We start from the raw sequence: 16,242 nt of genomic DNA, 5'->3' as shown, positions 1-16,242 counted from the left end.
TTGGTCTGATGCATCTTAGCAGGGAAAGCTTCAGAAAAGTGCAGTATTCTAGAGGGCACATTTCCAGTTAATCTTCACTCATACACTTTTCTCACGCAACTTAAGTAATATAGTTTGGTGTGACTTATACAAATCAATTATTCCAGTCAAGTGGGAACATAAATACAAATATTGGATACCGGGAAGGAGTCACGCTTAATGGACAATACCAAGATAAAAAGCTTTCCTTAAAATTAAAGAGCCTACTCTTGCAATATCCTGCTAAGCAGAAAGAGCAAACTACTCAAATAGCATATATTTTCATTGGTGTTTTTTTAAGTATATTAGCACTCACAGAAGTTTATCTTTGAATGTGTGTTTTGGAAAGTATAACAAAAACTAATCCAAGAAAGGTTTATATGTTTTGTCCTCTTATCACTCTATACCATTATAATATGACTGACATATTGTTTCTAAAAGTGTCATATTGAACAGTCAGGAACTGTAAAATGCAGTCTTTAAAAAATGTATAGCGCAGCAAAATAACAATGGCAATGCCAATATCTCTGCAGCCGGTTATTACAGGCAGGACTTATTAGCTTTGCCAATGCCTATTAAAAAATGTCTTCAAAGCAAAATAAAAACATGTTTTTTTTCCCAAAGTCTAATCGAAAATTTTAAACCAAGAACTTGAGCTTCAATTTCCACAGCGCACAAGCCAGATTGTATTCATACTGCTCAATGTATATGAGCAGGGCAACAAAAACACATTTTCTATTTTTAATTCTTACTTTCAAACCTCTTAAACCAAGGGATAAACCTAAAATCAATGCTGCTGCCCCATAAAGGGTAAGGTATTTGTATCTTCAGCAGAGGCACAACCGAAAGTCGTAAAAACTGGGAGTTTAATCGAATTAGACCATTTGTTGCCCAACAAGCATTTGTTCCAACAATATCCCAGTGGTTTGTCCAATTCAAATCATACTTGAAATTTACTCTCAGAAGAACTGGTAACATTCCCTATCCAAGATGATCATCTAGCTTTGCTTGACTTAGTTGAGCGCTTATTGTTTACACAGTATCTATTCAAATCAGTTAAGCAGCGCTACAGTCCTATTGGTGTCTAGTTTAGCGCTACTTGGTCATTAGCATACAATTGAAACACATACAAATATAACACAAGCTTTAGGCCGACAGCACCCACCCAGAGAAAGATCAGGAAAAGCCAATAAAAATAATGCAAATGGAGTGCTAACCAGTCCCCTTTTTAGACCTAGTACAATCAAATCTGTAAGGTGTGATTTCAACTTTCGCCCAGGCTTTGAAGTGCAGATTTTTAAAAAGCTGCAGTGGGAAACCACACAGTTGCAATGTGTTTCATATGAACACTGACTTGACAGCTGTTCAGAAGACCATAAAGAACACACATTGGTTACTGTCCAATGAAGATTTACTTGCAAAGAAATATAATTTTTTTTAAAACCCGGTGTGTGGTACCAAGGCCAGGGTGAAAGCAAGTATGAGCAAATCATGGATATCACTGGGACCCAACTCACATCTGTTATTTAATGGGTTGTAGAATACAGATGAAGATCTCCAATATAAGGTGGATCCATAACCCCCTCCTCAGAGGCATAGGGATAAGAGTCATGCATGCACATTTCAGAAGCACCATTAGTACTACCAATTGTTTCTTTACAATTAATTGAGGAATGAACACTTCTGGCCTCTTGCATTAATAAACCTCCTCCTCCACTGTTGTTCAAACTACAACTTTAGTGTGTTTTTTTCTTTCATGCAATAATGACATATTCATTCAGCGGAGTTACGTAGGTATTTAAAGCAGGGACATCATTTTGAGTGCTCAGGCATCAAAGCGACTATCGGACTGAGCTCCCTCGATTTCAAAATCAAACTAAAGAATTCCTCCAGGTCTGCATTCACATGACAGAGATACCAATAGTCACCTGCATTATCCAGCAATCATCCTTGTTCTGAGTCATTTTATAGTCTTCTTCAGCAGGACTGTACGTGTTTACACTAGCTTCAACATTTCTCCTCATAAAATGATATCACTCACATATTTTATTTTGCTCTTTCTATGCTGTATCTGAGCTGGTGGTTGCAGGCGGGGACCATAGGAACACATTTTTGAGGACCTACAGTTAGGTTCCCTCAAAAGACTTTGACCCAAGAGAACGAATGAGAAAAACACAAAAAGGGAATAAGGAGGAGGAAGAGAAAAACAGTGACAAATGGAAAAGGCAGGGATGAAAAATAACCTGTTCGAGTGAGATACGGAGGTAGGGAGTGTGCAATGAGGTGGAATCAAGACTGTGCAGCTTGGTATTCGGCACCCCAACATTAGATGGCACCTGCCACTTACTAATTTTACCAATTAAGCGCTGAATGTGATCAATTTGCTTACAAGTCAGAGACATCATTTAAAATCGCTGCTGCAGGCAGGCAGATCATAGGTAGTACTTTAAACGTGCTACTTAGGATCATGCAGATCAAAATACTCTATTAGACATCTTACTATAGAAGCACACTACATACAATGGGATTGGTCCTTTCAAGACTGCCAAAAATGTAGGGTTCTGGAGGATAGCTTAATCTATAACATTTGAGCCTGCAGGGAGATACAGGAATTCCAGAATGAGGCTGGAGAGAAACATTCAGGGTAGCTAAACACCATGATGCCAGGGTGGCATGTTATTACATACCTCCAATCACCTGTCAATTACAAAAACATTCTAAAACATTGTGAAGGTTACTGTGAGCCACATACTTCTAGGAAGGAATATTTGTAATGAACAAGTTACTTACCTCCGGTACCATATTTTCTGATAGAAACAGAATCTATCCGCAGACTCCTTACTTTAGAATCCTCCCCAGGTGGGAGATTGAATCTGGAAGTTTTTTCCCATAGCACACCACTAGAGGGCCTTGGGCGACTCCATATCGACATCGTTCTCCGATGTGGCATTAACAGAGTCCATATAACTCCCTCACTGACATCAGTTTCTTCCATGACTATTTTCCATGCTGAAAACATGGAGCCACAACCACAAACTGCCTTATTGAAACAATGTTCTAAAATAAAAGACACACTTGTGTCAATCACTGAAATCTTTTTTTTTTCCCCAGTATGTAAATGACCAACATGAAATCTTGGAGACAAAAGAAAACTCAGTCAGCAGAGCGAGAATAGCGGGACGGTCTTTAAGGAATCCTTACTTTAGAATCAAATGCCAAAGTCATATTCTCACCCGGAGGATGGTCTACAAACTTAGACCATGAAAAGTCTCTTACTATAACAAACTCGGTCCAGAACAAGAGAAAAAGACTGGAAATTCATAATAATTTAGGTGAGAAATAATATACTTTACCACATAAAAATCAGCGGAAGGAACAACCAGAAAGTAAAGTTGCAAGACTTTTAAACATGGGAAAAAAATACACGTGTGTATGACAAATCTGTGTCAGAAGTCAACCAAAAATACGAGTATAAAACTATTCGCACCCATAACAGGATCCGAACTAAGCATTCTCACCTCACAATAACTGTGGACAGAACCACAGTAACAAAAATTTTAAAAGCATGTGGATAACATTACCTCGACAATAAGATAACGTCGACAAATGACCCTCTGAAAATGCACCCATTTGGTCTTATTTTCAGGCCCGAACCACTTGTGCGAAGATATGGAACACAGAGCATCAGGCCATGCCACTGAGCAATGCCTTTATCAATCAATCAGGGGAATTGTAAGCGTGCTACGCACCCGTGAGGGTCTCAAGGCGCTGAGGGGAGGGGGGTCCGCTGATCTGTTTAGCCGAAGAGCCAGGTCTTGAGGGTCTTCCTGAAGGTGTTCAGGGAAGGGGCGCGTCGGATGTCTGCCGGTAGCTCGTTACAGGTCTTGGCTGCAATGTGAGAGAAGGATCTTCCGCCTCCTCTGGCTCTGTGGATGCTCGGGATTTCGGCCAGTGCGAGTTTGGAAGATCGGAGGTTTCTTTTGGGTACGTGGAAGTTGATTCTGTCGTTGAGGTATTTGGGTCCGTTGTTGTGTAGGCATTTGTAGGCGCGAGTGAGGATTCTGAAGTTGACTCTTCTCCACAGGGAGCCAGTGGAGCCTTTGTAGGTGTTTGTTGATGTGTTTGTGCCGTGGGATGCCAAGGATGAGTCTGGCAGCGACGTTCTGTATAGTCTGGAGTTTGCGGATTAGAGACTTGTTGATGCCGGAGTAGAGTGCGTTTCCATAGTCCAGTCTGCTGGTGAGGAGTGCATGGGTGACTGTCTTTCTTGACTCAGGGGGGGATCCATTTGAAGGTCTTGCAGAGGATGCGGAGGGTGTTGAAGCAGCTGGAGGTGACGGCGTTGACCTGTTGGTTCATGGTGAGGGGTGAGTCGAGTACGATGCAGAGGTATTTGGCGTGGTCTGAGGGGGTAGGGGTTTCGGGAGTTCGGCCACCAGGTGTTGTCTCATGCTGAAGGGGTGGTTCCAAGGACGAGGACTTCGGTCTTCTCGGCGTTGAGCTTCAGGCAGCTATTGGTCATCCAGACTGTGACGTCTTGCATTCCTTTTTGGAAGTTGAGTTTGGCAGTGGTGTGGTCTTTGGTGAGGGAGAGGATGAGCTGGGTGTCATCCACGTAGGATACGATGTTGAGGCCGTGTTGTCGGATGATGGCTGCGAGGGGGCCATGTAGATGTTGAAGAGGGTCGGGCTCAGTGGGGACCCCTGTGGGAGTCCACAGGTGATTTTGGTGGGATCGGAGAGGAAGGGCGGTAGTCTGATCCTTTGGCTTCTTCCGGTGAAGAATGATCGGATCCAGTCCAGGGCTGTTCCTTATATGCCAGTGTCGTGTAGTCTGGTGACTAGTGTGCGGTGGAAGATAGTGTTGAAAGCCGCTGATAGGTCGAATAGGATGAGGGCTGCCGAGTGGCCTTGGTCCAGGAGGGTGCGGATGTCTGTGGCGGCAAGTAGGGTGGTCTCAGTGCTGTGCTTGCTTCAGAATCCAGATTGGGACGGGTCGAGAATGGCGTTCTCTTCGATGAATCGTGTAAGTTCCCGGTTGACTGTTATAATGTCCCTCCCTAGCCAGGACTGCCCTGCAAATTACACATAGAAAAAATCAATCTCCTGTTGAGAAAACGTAACAAATGTTCTTATCAAAGAGAAGTCAAAGACAACAATAGAAACTATTGGCACAGAGGCAGTCTTTCCATAGGTAAAAGAACTAGAGATGATACAAGTGCCTCTAGGATATCCAAAATATATATATGTGCCAAATAATCTGTAGACATTAGTGACATAACTGTATGGAACTATAGTGGGATCCAAATTGACATGGGTGCAGGGATTCCACTTAGGAAAGCAACAATCATCCAACCTGCCAGAATAATAACAACACATGTTGTCTGAGACACCGCCATTCAGCAATGGTAGTACAAGGTTGAATAATATATTAAGTAGGGAAAAGAAACCTTGATAACCTAGCAAAAACCAAGGTTAGTACGTGACCTTACTTTGATAAATAGAGACCCATCTACAGATGAGCTAGAAAAAAAGGACCCAATACCGAAACCGGAAACTTTAAAGGATTCCATAATAAAAGAATCGGACCTCTCTCTAAAATAAACATCAATTTGTACATGTCATCTCCGGATCACACTTGACAAAGTGTGAACCCAACCACCAGCTACTAGAGACAGGTAAATAATGAAAACAGTTGTCCCCTAGAGGAGCAATGATCCTATATGATAGGACTATTTCTTAAATGCACTGTATATGAGTGCACATGTCTCCAGTCCCTCCTACCCACCGTCCATGCTCTTGCCCCCACAACCGCACCCTCACCGTTGTTGCTGCTCCCTTCCTCCTCTCTCATATTGCTTGCCCCCTAATGTCTGTTGTGTTGCTGCCCCCACCTCATGGTTCCCCCTGCACCTTCCTCCTGTCCACCACAAAAAACATTAAACAAAGCCTAATAGTTTGCGCAGATGTGAGTGCTTTCTGGCTTTAATCTTTTTTAGACATATCACATAGCAGCACAAGCTGCTGCGCAACATAGCTTTAAGAAAAAAAATGCAATATGATGCAGTCAATGCTGGCCGGGTCGTATCGCTTTTTTCCCCTTTACTTTAAGAAATATTGCACAGCAGTCCGCACTGATGTGCAACATGTCGAAAAAACTCTGACAAAGCCAACAGATCTTGCAAAGGCAAAACCTTCAAAAAATGCAAAGTGCAGGGTGAGCTTCCTTGCTAGCAGACTTTAAATCTCTGCCTTAGCCCACACAGATTTAGAAACGAGAGAGGACGACGGTAGGAGGGCCACAGAGGTGGGGACAAATGGAAGCACATATCTCTCAGGCAGGCACCAGTTCCAGTCCACAATTCAAAGCACTCCAAAATTCCAAATTGACATGGGTGCAGGGAGGGTTCCCTTTTCAAGAGTTTAGTGAATTCAGTTCCTTTTCAAACACCTTTGGAGTGTTGTTCTCTCTGAATCAGAAGTAAGATCATTTCCCATTAACAGCTCTTGTTTAATTTAGCAACTAACAGAGTATGATTTAGGGCCACTGGACTGGTCTTGTAAGAATTATTCTGGGGAATTTATTACCGCTCAAAAAAAGGGCATGACCAAAATAATTGACAAACACAATGTGCACCTGACCATATCAAGCGGTAGGTGAGACAATGATTCTACTCTATTAAGGGTGTACAACCAATGCACTTGAATAAAGACAAATGCCCTTCTATAGCACAGGTTTCTTGGTTTTGTCTGCTTCAGTCAAATCCCAAGGTAATTGCAATGACCCTTTAAAGAATGTACTTGAATCAGATAGCACTCGAGTCCAAAAATAGAAGGTCACTGTTCATCTGTAGGAGAACTGCTTAATGTAGTTATGAGTGGAGTCCATGCTAGCTTTACATGTGGTTGCAGGACAGTCTGATTCATTCAAGTGCTACGCCATGTTTAACTGTCCGATTTGGGGTGAGAGAGCAATGACAACCATGACGCTGGGGGACAAGCAAGTCCAAATTATAGGTAGCTCATCAAACAAGATTTAAACCTGTAATGTACTTACACAGTTTGGCCTAAAATAGATTTCTGGTGGGTTCTTGTAAGTAACAAGATGAATTGTTGCTTGTTTCATGATTTTCAAAGGTTCAACTGTAAGTTTGGTGCACAATGAAAGAGTTGGCTGCAGAGCATTGCATGACTTTGAATGAGCTGTCCATGTTCCATAAGTAAATAATGGAGAATACTGACAACCTGGGCCTTTTGTTAACACTTTGATCCATTACAGTGAGAGTTAGGATTTTAGAGACTTAAATGGAAGGCAAACGTTTTAGGCTGGACAGTTAGGACAACGCACTGCGATGTTGACAAGTAGCTGCTCTTGCTGAGCATCTCCGCCTGTTCATCATCATTTGCACATTTTCTTTCTAATGATCATTCCACCGTACCGCATACAACCACACAACTTCCCACACCCAACGTATTCCTAAACCTAGTGGTCTTCTCCTAACCATATCCCCAAACAAAACTTGTGCTTTCCATCTTTATTATATTCTCCATCTTTTTACCTCCTTAATGAGCCATATTATCATCTCATCTCTTTCATTAACTCGTTATTTTAGTTAAGCAACAGCAGAAACCACCACACCCTAAGACATCACGTCATCCTGCTCATTCCGCCAATGTTATCTTTATGTAATGTTTAGACAAGCAACTCGTACATGTACAATGATTGCGCTTCTTTATTGTATTGCTCAGAAGTAGTAAAGATAAAAAGTTCATAAAAAATACTGCTGTGTAAACAAACATTAGTCACACCTGCAAGCATGAAAATCTGGTCAACCTGCCAGTAAAACATATATCTACTGAAAACCAACAAGATAAGGAAATCAATGCATCACTTCTAATAATTATTGTATTAAAGCGCAATACTTCAAAAACATAGAATGCAATTGTTAAGATACCATACAATAATTGTAACAAAAATACAAACGCACTGCTAAAAACAATATCCTGAATACACATGCTCAAACAAAATTCATCTGATAATTTGCATCCTTCCATGAATCCCACACACACACCAGACTGTACATCACACCCAGTGAAAAAGTGTCACACTTCACGTCACGTGTTTTCTGCTCCCAGTCCAACAGAAATCCCCAACCTATTCATTTTTCCTAAAGCAAACCTCACCAGTCACCATAATACTGCAAACCAAAAACAAAAATCAATGCCCAGGTAGCATATCAAGTTACGTGCACCAAGAACCAAACAAAATTATGAAGTCAACATTCCAAATTCCTAAATCAAACTGTATAAGATTCACAACCACATGCTGCCAGCATGAAACGAAAAACTTACCAAGCCTAGCATCGATTTTCTATCTTCCCTAAACTAACGTAAACCACTGTCTATGTACCAGCAGCAGTAACATTCAAAACAACATTTATAGATTGCACATGTACCTGAAATTTGTAGCTTCACTAGACCATACATGCATGACCAGCTCAATGGTACAGTTTGTAACCAAATTAGGAAAGGCGCACCATGGGGCTGCTAGGTTTCAACCCAATGACATTGAGGTCTAACAAACGTCAGCAGTGATTCTTCAACTTAGTGATTACATGTTTTGTCCCCAAACTAACCCCTTGTATGTACTTTAGGCAAAGGCTACAAAATTATAACTCAGGCCAGACACGTTATTTTGAGATCACAGTTCAAGCCACAAACACTGAAAGTTCTCAGAATAAACCAAAACCCACAACCCATGCCTGCTGTTAGATTAAATGTCACATGACAGCCAACACCATAAACTAAAGGCCATATCATAAACAGAGTCTACTCCAAATTAAATCAACTCAGAAACCACTAAAGCAACAAGAACCACTAGGTATTAGACACCGGGCAACAATCTACAATTCCAACATATTTTTTTTAATAAATCAAACCGTGTCAGATACACGTTGCATCTCATGACCGCAACATAACGATACCAACTTACAACCCACACATTGAACAACCAAGGTTTTGGTTCACAGTATGTTAGAGCGTGAAGTCTAGAATGTTTGAATATGCAGACACGCCTAGGATAGGAAGCACCATGCAAGCTAGAGTATGTCAATGTGGTTGTGGCCACACCCACCCTATTGCTTGATATAGTGATCTGGCAGTCAAGGCTCCCCTGAGTGTGCTACATCTCCAAACCAAACTGGCAAGGCTAAATTAACGCTGTACTAATCAAAGCATAGCAAACTCCATGTCAGATACATACATTGTATATTTCTAAGTCAATTATTTTAAAATCAAAGTAACGGTAATAGGATGTATAATTAAACAAGCATTTGCAATGCATTAGGTCTCGCATTTACAAGAGTTTAAGCTATTGCCATTGTAAATGATGATGCATTTTATTTATGTGGTTTGAAAACTAACACATAAATAAAAGGCATTGTCATTTATATTGGTAATAGCTCAAACTATCACAAAAGCGAGGCCACTATAATGGTGACCGCGCCACTTTCTTTACACGCTGCTTGCCTGTATTCAGCTTACAGTGAGCACAGTATAGGGCGATTTCACCAAAAACAAAACAAAGGTTCCTAAACGCGGCCGCTATAGTTAAAGCGGACAGCCCTGGCAAATAAAATAAATAAATAAAGAAGCGGTCGCTATACTTAAAAGCGGACCAGCCACCATCAGTAATAAAATATAAAAGCAGGCGGCGTGCTGCTTTGTAGGAAAGGACGCTGTGGGTGGAATAGGGGAAAATCATTAAAGAAGATAGTGCTCACAGACTGTAACAACGCACATAAAAAGGTCCAGTCCTCATGGGAGGTTACAAATGCAGACAAGCCAGTACTAAGGAGGGACTACAAAGCCTATTCATGAATCAAAAGCAACGATGTTTATAAAGGACAGTAACAGGAGCCAATTGAAAACATGGGCGGAGCTTCAAGTCCCTACCTGAATACAGCATGCCTCAGAGAGCAGCAAATGCGCTGCCCAGGCAATATATGATTGCAACCACCGAAGTTTGGACACGTCTCCTCTTTGCAACACAATCCATCTGATTTCCAGTTCCCTCCTGGCACTAATATCAGCAATCTAAAATTCACATGACTAGTCCAGGGCGTGTAAACAAACCAATAAAGTTACTCTTTGACCGAAACTCTTTTTTCCCAAAATAGTAAAATAGTGGCATGGTTGAGAAAAAAACGTTAATGAGCGTGGGAAGCTGTTCGAAACCAAACGATTTTCCTTTGGGCAAAACTCTACAATCTTCTTAAAAGAAGCAAAACGAAGTAAAAACCTGACATCTACAGTACATTAAACAGGACAGTATGAATCTAGAGCGCAAAGCAACTAACAACGGTATGATATTGGGCTAACTTGGAATTTAAAAAAAACTAATGTTAAGTGTTGGGGGGCAGAGCAACACAAAATCCGCTTTCCCCCAAACGACGACGTATAGGATTAATGCAACGTTAAGTGCTTTATTTTGTATGCCGAATTGTTGCTAAGACATATCTGTACTGTCTACATTTCTGCTCACACAGCCGTAACCGAAAGCATTGTTCACATAACGGTCCATTTCCCTTCACCAGGGAGGCCTCTGAAGGCCATCTGGGCGTGCAGGTAAATGGTTTAACATGCCAACCTTTTGTCCTCAAAATACCGAAACGAACTACGCTAGGTATGCATGCTTTTGGCAAGGGAATGTCAGACACCTATATCAGCCTAGACGGAAGCATCAGCTCGGTGTGTCACGCAAAAATTTCACAATGCCATGCATTTCCGGAAGAGGTTTGGTGTGTGCGAGACTCGCGCTCTGGGATGCCTTAGGCGCACCGCACCCACTGCAACGTTTGTGGCCATAAACTAGTGAGACAGACTGCCACGTGTTACATTTGTTTACATTTCAGATGAGGCGGAATCGTATTACTCGAATGTGATATTATGTTGCAAGTTGTGAACAACCAAAGTATACAACAGAATATCGTCCAATAATTATCCGAGTACAGTCCCGGCTGGTATTTTTGTTTGACCGTTCAGTCACCACAGATAAAACAGTGTGGTATCTAACCGCAAGCACATTTCCTCAACATCCCAGATTTTTTCAATACCTCGATTGCTCACTGTCACGCAGGACGCATTAAAACAGCCAGTTTCGTCTTTTAGACATACCACCACACACGCGAAACCTCTTGCAAACTCTATTTTCCACAGGATGTACACTCTCAAGTCCCTTTAGCTACATGAATAACCATCGGTCCCATCACGACAAACCCGCCCAAACAACCACCTGTGCATAAAACTCCCGAAAAGCACAAATACGACCTCGTCGTATACACCACACATTTATAATACAAGTTATCAAACTGCCACATATGCATCCTCAACTCATCTGTTACCCGTAAACCATCATCAATCTACATCTCTTGCCATAAACACACTTGTTGCACTGATAACACTTTGATTCTGGGCAAATTTAACATTATGTGCTTGGATTTTCTTCGCTGCCAAAATAGAAAGTACTGCCAAACAGGCAACAGGGCTCCAATACTAACTAGCAATATTAAAAAGTAAGCATTTTACTTCAAAGTACCATGATGCACCAACAACCAATTGCCAGCCAAAATCACACGAACGAACAAGAAACAATCCCTCCCCAATGCACAACCACCAGCCTCAGTACTACCACCCCCACCTTCAAATATTCGACTACCACATGCGCGCGCCCACCACCACTGAAATAAAACACCCAAACATACACTCCAGGTGCCTTTTGAACCCCTCGACACATACTCCACCAGCAAAACAACACATCAAATCAGTTGAGCCTCCCCGAAAACCCAGAACGGTCCCGTGTTTGCGCACTCTGCTCCACCCCAGCCCCCTCAACAGGAGAGCCTCCCTGTGCTCCTAAGACACTGTTCCCCATGGGCTGCACTCACCCGATGCTTTGCTTGCAGTCCGCCCGATGCCGGCTGAGCTGGTCCCAGTACGGGACTCCGGTGCGAGACGGGCGTTGGCCGGGGCGTTGGCCGGGGCGTAGGCTCGTAGTCCTGCACGGGGGTGCGGCTCGCTGCCTCCTCTGCCGTTCCTGCTCTCAACGCCTCCGGCACATCGGCGAGGCTCCGAGACGGGCACGGGCCTGCGCATGCGCAACTCACAACATGGCGGAGAAGAGGCCGCATGAACAGGGAGGAAGGACTACACCGGGGCTTCATGGATTAGAGCCGAGGGACCTAACACAAGCAACCAAGTGCACTGGGAAAGAGGGTGAGCAACAGCACGAAGGGCTTAGAGGAAAGACTGACGCAGCACGCGCAGAAAGGATAAACAGGCGAGCTTACTCTAAAACGGAGAAAGGAGCGACTCAACTGGAGAGGATGTGGTCGGTTGGCTGCGCTGCCGCCTCTGGTGCAGGAAACCAGGGTTCGAGCCTCGAGGTCGCGTCCACATCCTTTGATTCTGGGCAAATCACCTAATTTCCCCTTGCTTGAATGTGTAATGTAAATACGGTGCTATGTAAAGCGCTCCAATACCTGCGGGTCGAGTGCGCGCTATATAAATATGCAGAAAGGATAAACAACAGTCAACTGTAAAACTCAGTGTAGAAGCAGCATTCGTCCTACCACAATACACGGACTTCGTGTAACTGCTAATGAGCGTTAGCTATGTTTAGCAGAATCAGAATTTTATTTTCCCAAGCGGCTCTTAACACTGCAATACATCTTGACAGGTTCACCTGGATAAAGGTGGCCAAGCACAAGTCCTAAAACGAAGCACAAGTTCTAAGATTTGACATATGTCGTTTCCAATTCAGCTATTTTACTGGAAGTCCAGTCTTTAAAAAAAATACAATATAACTATAACAATATCTATTCGTCTATATCTGTGTGTGTGCAAATGCATTTTGGGACAGGGAGCACACCATACTATGGGAGAATGCATATTTGGCACAGTGCTCTATTTGTTGTGAGTCTATGTGAAAGTGTTTAGAGTTACATGTGAGTATCCAGAAAGGTGTTTTTATCTTGTCTTGGAGGATGAAGTGTGAGAGAAAAAAAGGGTAATCAGAGAAGGTCCCTTAATCCAGGGATATTGCCCACTACACTGCAAATTCGACTAATCAGCAAAGAAAAAAGTGGAGCAGCAATCAAGGTTGGCAGCCTGAGCAGAAACTACACAATCTTTAAATGCTTTAGTTCCATCTACTCCTGCTAGGCTTATGGAAGCCACAGTTTTGAGTAGAAGTTCATGCCTCCGTCCCCTCTGATGTTTCCAAAAGTTGACCAGCACCAGTCGGGTAAGCCCTGATTGTGTCATCACGCGTACGCCAACCAGACATGCGTCCTGCACATCTGAGGGTGAGAGTTGTGCTACTTGATAATCCTTGTGACAGTGCTGCAGATCGGAGCATATCAATTCTCCCTACTTCCACGGACAGAGTAAATCCACAGTCGCACGCACATACACTCTTCATACGCTAGGGCCCATCACACTAACATTCATTCTATTACTCTATCCACACTGAATATATAGGCGACACTCATTTAATTAATTTGCTCACCAATTTAGTTCACGTATTAATAAAGCAACATATATGCATTCCCACGTGTAATTTCTCTCATTAGTAATGTTGATTAGTCAAGACTTCTAACAAAGTTAGTAATTAATGATTATAAATCAGTAATTTTAATCATGACAAATAACATAAACTGGAGTTTAAATCTCAATAAATTTTCAATAGAAAACTCGGCTCCAGCAACAGCACAATAATGAATTATCCACCCTATGTTACACTTCTATTCTCACCGATAAAAGTGGCCCCAATACTTTTCTTAGACCTTTGCTTTTTCTAGTTTACATGAGGAGGCATCTTTGTCCTTCTAGAATTTCCATTCTGACAACTTCCACTTCTATTATTGGTAGTAGTGAATGGCATTTGAGGGTACAAAGAGACAATGAGGTGAAAGGAGACTCACCAGGCAACTGTTGTTGCTCTATGACAGCAGCATGGCATGGATTTGTTAGTTATCATTTAGTTCCACTTAAGCCCGGCTCTTTTCTGACCTGTGAACCTTACAAAGAACACCTTTAGATGTCTTCTCAAGAGATCAATCAATCAATCAATCAAGACATTTGTAAAGCGCGCTACTCACCCGGAGGGTCTCAAGGCGCTAGGGGGGGGGGGGGGGGGGGGGGTCCGCTACTGCTCGAACAGCCAGGTCTTGAGTTGCTTCCTGAAGGAGAGGTGGTCTTGGGTCAGACGGAGGTGGATGGGGAGGGAGTTCCAAGTCTTGGCTGCCAGGTAGGAGAAGGATCTTCCTCCCATGGTGGCTCTTCGGATGCGTGGAACGGCGGCGAGGGCGTGGTTGGTCGATCGTAGCTGGCGGGTGGGAGTGTAGAAGGTCTGGCTGTTGTTGAGGTACTTGGGGCCCAGGTCGTGGAGGGCCTTGTGTGCGTGGGTGAGGAGTCGGAAGGTGATTCTCTTGCTGACGGGGAACCAGTGAAGGTCTCTCAGGTGTCCGGAGATGTGGCTGTGTCGGGGGACGTCAAGGATGAGTCGTGCGGAGGCGTTCTAGATGCGTTGGAGTCTTTTCTGTAGTTTGGCTGTGGTTCCGGTGTAGAGGGTGTTTCCGTAGTCCAGTCGGCTGGTGACGAGAGACTGGGTGACCGTCTTTCTGTTTTCGGTGGGGATCCATCGGAAGATCTTTCGGAGCATGCGTAGGATGTTGAAACATGATGACGAGACAGCGTTGACTTGTCTGGTCATCGAGAGGGAGGAGTCCAGGATGAAGCCCAGTTTGCGTGCGTGGTCCGTAGGTTTGGGTGCGCTGCCCAGGGCGGGGGGCCACCAGGAGTCGTCCCAGGCAGAGGGTGATGATCCAAGGATGAGGACTTCCGTCTTGTCTGAGTTCAGTTTCAGGCGGCTGTTCATCATCCACTCGGCTACGTCTTTCATCCCTTCGTGTAGGTTGGTTCTGGCGGTGGCTGGGTCGTTGGTGAGGGACAGGATCAGCTGGGTGTCGTCGGCGTAGGAGATGATGTTGAGGTTGTGTTGGTGTACGATGGCTGCAAGGGGGCTCATGTAGATGTTGAAGAGGGTGGGGCTGAGTGATGATCCTTGTGGTACGCCGCAGATGACTTCGGTGGCCTCGGATCTGAACGGGGGGAGGCAGACTCTCTGGGTTCTTCCGGCGAGGAACGAGATGATCCAATCTAGTGCCTTCTCTTGGATTCCGATGTTGCTGAGGCGCTGCACTAGGGTGCGGTGGCAGACAGTATTGAACGCTGCGGAGAGGTCCAGGTGGATGAGGGCCGCTGTTTCCCCGTTGTCGAGCAGGGCTCAGATGTCGTCAGTGGCTGCGATGAGGGCGGTCTCGGTGCTGTGGTTGGCTCAGAAGCCGGACTGCGAGTGGTCGAGGGATCCGTTTGTCTCGAGGAAGGCGGCAAGCTGTCTGTTGACGGTCTTCTCGATGACTTTGGCAGGAAAAGGGAGGAGCGAGATGGGGCGGTAGTTCTTGAGGTCGGAGGGGTCTGCTGATGGTTTCTTCAGGAGGGCGCTGAGTTCGGCATGCTTCCAGCTCTCCGGGAAGGTGGCGGTGTTGAAGGAGCAGTTGATGATGTCCCGGAGTTGGGGTGCGATGACGGAGTCGGCCTTGTTGAAGACGTGGTGGGGGCATGGGTCGGTTGGTGATCCGGAGTGGATGGTGTTCATCGTGTGGATGGTGTCTTCGGTGCTGACCGGGGTCCAGGCGCGGAGGGTGGTGGTGGGGGGCGTCGGTTCGGTGGTTGGGTGCGTGGTCTGTGCTCCGAAGCTGTTGTGTATCTCGGCGATCTTTCGGTGAAAGAACGAGACGAGTGAGTCGCAGAGGTCTTGTGAGGGAGTGATGTCGTTGTTTCCGGCGCTGGGGTTGGAGAGCTCTTTGACGATGCTGAAGAGTTCCTTGCTGTTGTGTGCGTTGTTGTCTAGTCGTTCCTTGAATGCTGTCCTCTTGGTGGTGTGGATCAGCTGGTGGTGTTTGTGGGAGCCGTGCTTGAGGGCGGTCATGTTGTCTGTAGTCGGGTTTTTTCGCCAGGCTTTCTCGAAGGTACGGCAGTTCTTCTTGGAGTTCTTGAGGTCGTCGTTGAACCAGGAGGCTTTCTTGCTGCCAGGCCTGCTGGGATGGTTTTTCAGAGGTGCGAGGTCGTCAGCGCAGTTGGTAATCCACTGTGTGAGGTTGT

General features: G+C 44.5%; 1 protein-coding gene across 3 annotated transcripts in view; it reads right to left on the bottom strand.

Annotated features, from left to right (window-relative positions):
* Positions 1-12,159, bottom strand: part of EPN2 (epsin 2) — a 305,236-nt gene extending 293,077 nt beyond the window's left edge. The window contains exon 1 of one of the 3 annotated variants that reach the window (XM_085628997.1): positions 11,964-12,159. The gene's annotated coding sequence lies outside the window, so the exon portion shown is untranslated. The remainder of the gene's footprint in view (positions 1-11,963) is intronic. The other 2 variants (XM_085628999.1, XM_085628998.1) reach the window with 2 other exon arrangements.
* Between the last annotated feature and the right edge of the window lie 4,083 nt (positions 12,160-16,242).

The sequence above is a fragment of the Triturus cristatus genome, chromosome 10 (genome assembly GCF_964204655.1).
Source record: "Triturus cristatus chromosome 10, aTriCri1.1, whole genome shotgun sequence".
Classification (NCBI taxonomy): Eukaryota; Metazoa; Chordata; class Amphibia; order Caudata; family Salamandridae; genus Triturus; species Triturus cristatus.
Note: the sequence above shows the minus strand (reverse complement) of the source record. Positions and strands in the feature narration are given on the sequence as shown.